This window comes from Aethalodelphis obliquidens, unplaced genomic scaffold (genome assembly GCF_003676395.1).
Source record: "Aethalodelphis obliquidens isolate GAN/ISIS:26980383/991018 unplaced genomic scaffold, ASM367639v1 scaffold99, whole genome shotgun sequence".
Taxonomy (NCBI): Eukaryota; Metazoa; Chordata; class Mammalia; order Artiodactyla; family Delphinidae; genus Aethalodelphis; species Aethalodelphis obliquidens.
Window position 1 is genome coordinate 2,198,626 of NW_020838043.1, and position 6,613 is coordinate 2,205,238.

The 6,613-nt window shown below is 38.4% G+C and overlaps 1 pseudogene; it reads left to right on the forward strand.

The window, feature by feature from the left end:
- Nucleotides 1-5,869: 5,869 nt before the first annotated feature.
- On the forward strand, nucleotides 5,870-6,277 carry LOC113614533 (ATP synthase subunit g, mitochondrial pseudogene; annotated as a pseudogene).
- The last annotated feature ends 336 nt before the right edge of the window (nucleotides 6,278-6,613 follow it).

The window sequence follows — 6,613 nt, forward strand, 5'->3', positions numbered from 1 at the left end:
AAAAACAGTTTAGGGGTTTTAAAGGACTAGAATATTTGCTTTTTCTAGAATCTGGATAAAACATTTCCAGGAAATTAGGTTTCCTGCCTTGGTTTCTTCATATGTGAAACAGAAGAACTAAATGAGAAAATGTATAAGTAGCACGTAATAGCATAAATAGCACACAGTAAGCCTGTGTAAGTAGATGGTCTCTACTGCAGATGAACGGTTTGCTCCAGGCAGTAGAATAGCTCCTGGAGTCTTAGTAACAGAGGATGATCACACATTACAGGTTAAATTGAGCAAATCAAAGCTTCCACCTTTAAAAATATAAAAACTGAGCTGAGGAATAGCCTGATTGATATACCTAAGCCAGTGGTTCTCCGTTAGGGGCAATGTTCCCCCCCCCACCCCGACCCAGGGACATTTGGAGACATTTTTGGTTGTCACAATTTGGGGGAGATGATACTGGCATCTAACGGGTGGAGGCCTGGGAGGCTGCTGAACATTCTATAAGGTGCAGGTCCGCCCTCATAGCAAAGTATTATTTGGCTTAAAATGTATATAGCACTGAGGCTGAGAAAGCCTAGTCTAAGCTGATGGGCATAAATTAGGATATCAATTTTGCTTATGCTGTAATAGAAGCATTGAGGGTGTTACATGTAGAAGTGGATTTTCCCTAACATAGATTTGATGGAAAAAAAAAAGGAGCTGGGTAACATAGCACGTTTCTATGATACAGTATCTCCTTAGAAATTTAAAGAAACATCAAAAGCTAGGAGTGATTTTAGAGCAGCATCTTAGAGGGATAAACATGGAAGGATTTTATCAAACAGAGAATGAGGACTCCATAATGTAACATTAAACAATTTTCTAAGCCTGAATGCAAGACTATGGAGTCATACTGGGATTGACACTTATAAGAGGACTAAATTTAAAAAGTGTTTCCACAGATGTATCTCTTGGTCATTTAAAATTTAAGAGACAAGAAAAAAATGTCTTAAAACTCAATGTATTTGATTAGAGTGAGATTTTAATTAAAGGACAAAAAAGACAAAAAGGCTTTAATCAGGGAATGGTGGCTCTTTTGCATTGTGCAGCTTTTACTTATTTATAGACATGCACACGTACAAAGAGACTAAATACAGAAGGAGAGATGTGTTGTGAGGCCCAAAGAGTAAATATGGTAACTTCAGTGTTTTAGTTAAAGATAGCATGTAGAGACATCCAACTGGTGGTGAAAACTAGAGTAGCTAATAGTCATGTATGAACAAACAAAGATTTTGTTAATTTTACCATTCTGAACAACTTTGTTCAAAAGATGAAAAATGAAGAGAGAATTGTAACATGCTTTTGCATAGTGTTTTACAATGTACTAAGTGCTCTGACATTATCTCCTTTATTTATAGAGTAATGTGGGAAAAATTTATTTTTTTCATAATGACCATTTACTCCCAGGTGTCCAAAACATTTGGCTTCTGGTAATAGAGCTTACCTGAACTACTGAGTGAATGTGTGGATTCCAAGAGCTCAAGCGGCAGTAAATCTAAAAACATCTAACTCACTAAGGGTAGTAAGAAGTGGATGGAAGATATAACGTACATCTGAAGACAGCCTATCATACCACCAACCTAATGCACTGGAAAATAAGTGGATAACTCTAGCTGCTGAAATTCACAGGGAACCATATAAACCTGATAAATCCCTGATAGAGGCTGTAAACTTGCCAACAAATCAATCACAATATCTTTGCAATCCCTTTCTGTTTGTAACTAAAATAACAACACTGGGGATTTGAAAAAGAGACCATCATTGTTTGCTTAAAATCAGTTCTTGAGGTGGTGAAAGATACTCCGGTCACCATTCATTAGCAAGGCCTTCATTATATCATTTACAGCATGCATTTGGAAAAAGGATTCTTTACATATGAATATGATAATGATAACCCATTATCAGTAGGGCATACATTTTGAGCTGTTTTTCTAGTGGTTAAGACAAGTTTGTATTAAGTAAGTTATATACTCCTGTCTAGCTTCAAGATACAACAGGACTGAGGACATTATTTATGGTACAGGTTATCTTTTCATCATACATAATTAATAAACAGGAGGATAAAACTCTGGCAAATCCCTAGATTTCCTTTTAGCGACTATGATATGCTTAGGACCAATTGGAAAGGATTCCAATTGTTAGATATGTAATACTCGTTAGGATGATAGAATCTTGGAGCTAGGCAAAACCTTAAGAATATCTAGTACCATTCTATATTTGCAAATGAGAAAGCTAAGATTCAGGAAGGTGAAGAGACTCATCTAAGTATACGTAGCTAACGTCGTGGCTTATCGGGGTCTAGAATTCAGAGTTCCAAGCTGCCAATTCAGCGATCTTTCCATCATACCATACCTTCCTAAGATCATACTTGGTTCTACCACTGCCTTTGTAACACAAAAATATCTCATGCCAACCCACCAAGAGCATTAGTACAGAGGTGCTCTGTGAACTTCCTTGAATCAGCCTGGAAGAGATGACTTCGAGTTCATGTCAACCACTTACATCATCTCAGAATTACCAGTTCTTTCATCACCACCCAATGAAAGAATGCATGGGGAGCCCCATCATTCAAATTTTTACATCCCCTTGAGTGTCCTGGGGTTGTTCATATTCTCAAACCTGATTCAAAGGTGTAGACTTGGGCAAAAGGCCATCTACTGATCAAATAGCACATAAAGTAATTTTTTAAATTCAGATCTAGAATATCCTTTAATAATCATTTGTCTTTAATTATATTTCCACAAGCTGCTTTCTAGTCCTAAAACAACTTTACAAGATTAAGAATATGCTTCTACTATATTTTGGTATTTCACTATATAGGACAAAGATGTGAACACGACTGTGAGGTGAACAAACGGAATTTGAGCAGCCTAAATGCAAATTAAGAGAAAAGTTACTCAGAGAAAGTCACCTTTAATAACATCCAAAAGGCATGGCAAACTGAAGTGTGGTTTGGGCAGATACGTGGGTGTAGCTGTGCAAAAGATTCTATTAGTGACCCCAATTCTCCACTTCTACCTGTATCTATACCTTTTGTCATATAACTCTGCAGTCCTTTCCAACAGAGCTGGGACATAATTCCTTACCCCTGGATTTAGTCATGATGACATGCTTTGGCCAATGGGATTAGCAAATGTGATAGAGTCTTAAAAAGTGCTTGCTGGATTTGGCTCACTCATTCTTGTGCTTACACCTTCCCGGTGAGAAGTACATGCCTAACTTTGCTGCTGCCGGGGGGCAGGAAGAAAGACATGCGAATCAGAACTGCTGCGGCTAAGGTATTCTAGATTGTGCAGCCTAGAGCAAAGCCCATCCAACCCCAAGGATGTTTTTGTGTAACTAAATAAATGAATGAATCACTGCAGGAAACCGAACTCTAAAGCAAGATCAGACTAATGGTTAGTCTAAACAATGAACTGGAGCTGGAAGCTGTGAAAGCCAAGATATGAGTGTGTGTGTAGCGCGGGTAGGGGGCGTGAAATTCAGGCAGCCCCTAGCAAGAGTAGGCACAAACAGGATGAAGTGGTATAACTAGGAGGGTGCAGATCTGCAAGAAAGCACTGTTGATGAGGCTTGTGTGACCGAGTGGCATGAGGGACTGTTTGAGACCTTTTCCTTCTATAGAGATTTTAGAATAAAGTAGACATTATAGCTGAAATCAAGCCTTATTTGGAACAAAGACAAATTTTCCCAGACTGGATTTAAAAAAGGCTTAGTTTTTGGCTCAAAGATTCCATGCCACCTGGCATTTTCCATAAAGAGAAAAACTAGGGATACCTGAGACGGAAGAGAGCAGTTCTCTTGGAGGTATGCCTAGGGTCCATCTGCAAATGGAAATATGATTACAAACCTTGAGCACTATTCCTGGATCAGTGTTCATGTATTCCTGTGTTCCTCCTGTATTCCTAAAGGGAGATTAACCCTTCACCTCACCTTCCTGAGAAAGAACAGGAGGGGGGTCACTCTTGGTTGCTCCCTCAATATTGAGAAAACTAGTCAATATTTGGGTAGGTCTACAAGTGGGAGCTGATATCTTTATCATTGGTCATATTGCTCTGCCTCCTAAGGTACTGGGGAGAGATGGGAAGTGCAAGAGACAGTATCTCTTAAAAAATGCCTGACCATTCAAATTCCCAGTTTTCACTTTCTGAAGCTTATGGAAAGATGGGTACCTCCTGTGCCAACAGGTCCCGGAGACAGGATGCAGAATGGCTAGGATACTGCTCACTTGGAGCAGAGGTGCTCCAGAAAAGTGGTGAATGTGGATGTGGTGGGAGACGCCCAGCTGAGAGTCAGGTAGCAGCTGTGCTAAGTCCCCCAGGGGAGCTGCTTGGAGGTGATTCCTTCATCAGCAGGGCTGTTGGGATCATCACCTGGCCACACCAAGTCTTTTGACAATAGGATGAATGCTCAGTGAAAAATTACACAATGAGCTCAATCAACTTGCCACTGGTGGTCATATAAAGAAATGACTTTTCTCTTTCACTGTTCCTTGTCTCCACACTGGAGGATGTGTAACCTGCTGGGAATAGGGAAGTGGGGTCAAGTAGACTATAGACCATGCCCCTCCTTCAAGCCTGCAGAGCAGTGGATCTCAACTTTATCATACTCGATGCCCTTCCACCCAGGTTTGTTTATTTTTTGTTTGTGTGTGGTAAAATACACATAACATAAAATGTACCATCTCAACTATTTGTAAGTGCACAGTTCAGTAATGTTAAGTACATTCACATTGTTGTGAAACCGATCTCCAGGATTCTTTTCATCTGACAAAACTGAAACTCCGTACCCATTAAACAATTACTCCTCATTCCTCCTCCCCCAGGCTCCGGGCAACCATCATTCTACTTTCTGTCTCTATGAATTTGACTATTCTAGGTACCTATATAAGTGGAATCGTACAGTATTTGTCTTTTTGTGACTGGCTTATTTCACTTACTTAATATCCTCAAGTTTCATCCATATTGAATCATATGTCAGAATTTCCTTCCTTTTTAGGGTTGAATAATATTTCACCATATGTGTGTGTGTGTGTGTGTGTGTGTGTGTGTGTGTGTGTGTGTGTGTGATATTATATATATCACATTTTGCTTATTCATTCATCTCTCAATGGACACTTGGGTTGCATCCACCTTTTGGCTATTGTGAGTAATGCTGCTATGAATATAGGTATACACATATCCCTTTGAGACCCTTTCAATTCTTTTGGGTACATGCCCAGATGTGGAATTGCTGGATCATACAGTAATTCATTTTTAAATATTTTGAAGAATGCTCACTCCATTTTTAAAGAGATATTTTATAATGTGATGATTTAATATATGTATACATTGTGGATGATTATCACAATCAAGTTAATGAACACATCCATTACCTCACATAGTTACCATTTTTGGGTGTGTGTGTAGTGAGAACACTTATGATTCATTCTCTTTGCAAATTTCAACTATACAATACAGTTTATTAACCATAATCACCATGCTGTACATCAGAGCCATCTGATGTACAGAGTACATCAGAGTACATCTGATGCTGTACATCAGAATTTATTCATCTTATAACTGAAAGTTTTTATCCTTTGACCAACATCTCCTCATTTCTTCCACCCCAGCCTCTGTCAATCACCATTCTAATCTGGTTCTATGAGTTCAACTTTTTTAGATTCACATCATATTGTATGCCTTAAAGAAAATCATGTTGTACAACCTAAACATATATAATTTTTATTTGTCAATCATATCTCAATAAAGCTGTAAAATTTTTAAATAAAATGAAAAAATTAAGAAAAGAAGGAGATTCAGCTGGCCAGTCAGGGTGACAGGCTTTCCGTCCTAGAACCATGGCCCAGTTTGTCCATAACCTCGCGGAGAAGGCCCCAGTGCTGTTCAACGCTGCTGTGACTTACTCAAAGCCTCGATTGGCCACATTTTGGCACTACACCAAGGATAAGCTGGTTCCTCCAATCTCTGCTGAGATCCCTACAGCTATTCAGAGCTTGAAAAAAATTATCAATAGTGCTCAAACTGGTAGCTTCAAACAGCTCACAGTTAAGGAAGCTCTACTGAATGGTTTGGTGGCCACTGAGGTGTGGATGTGGTTTTATGTTGGCGAGATCGTAGGCAAGCGTGGCATCATTGGCTATGGTGTTTGAAGACCAATCTTTGCTTTATTATTTGGGTATTCTTGGACCATGTGTGAGCAGACTGCTATTTGAATAAAATAAGGCAATGTGTCAAAAAAAAAGAAAAGAAAAGGAGAAATATTTTATATCATCCTCTGTGCTCTACTGAGATGAAATTCAAGGGTAATATAATCCAACTTCACAGTAAGTTTTAAAAATCTATATAATATCCTGTGATCTAAAGGAGAAATAAGAGGAAAGTAATTTATAATATAAAATATATTTCAAGTAAATGTTTCAGCACAATCACACTACAAAGAGTCAGACGTTTACTTCTACTTATAATAAATGAAATTGGATTTAAAAGAAGTAAGAAATTTTAAATGCATATTACTAAGTGTAAGGAGCCTATCTGAAAAGGCTACATTCAATATGTTTTAGCATTCTAATTCCAACTATATA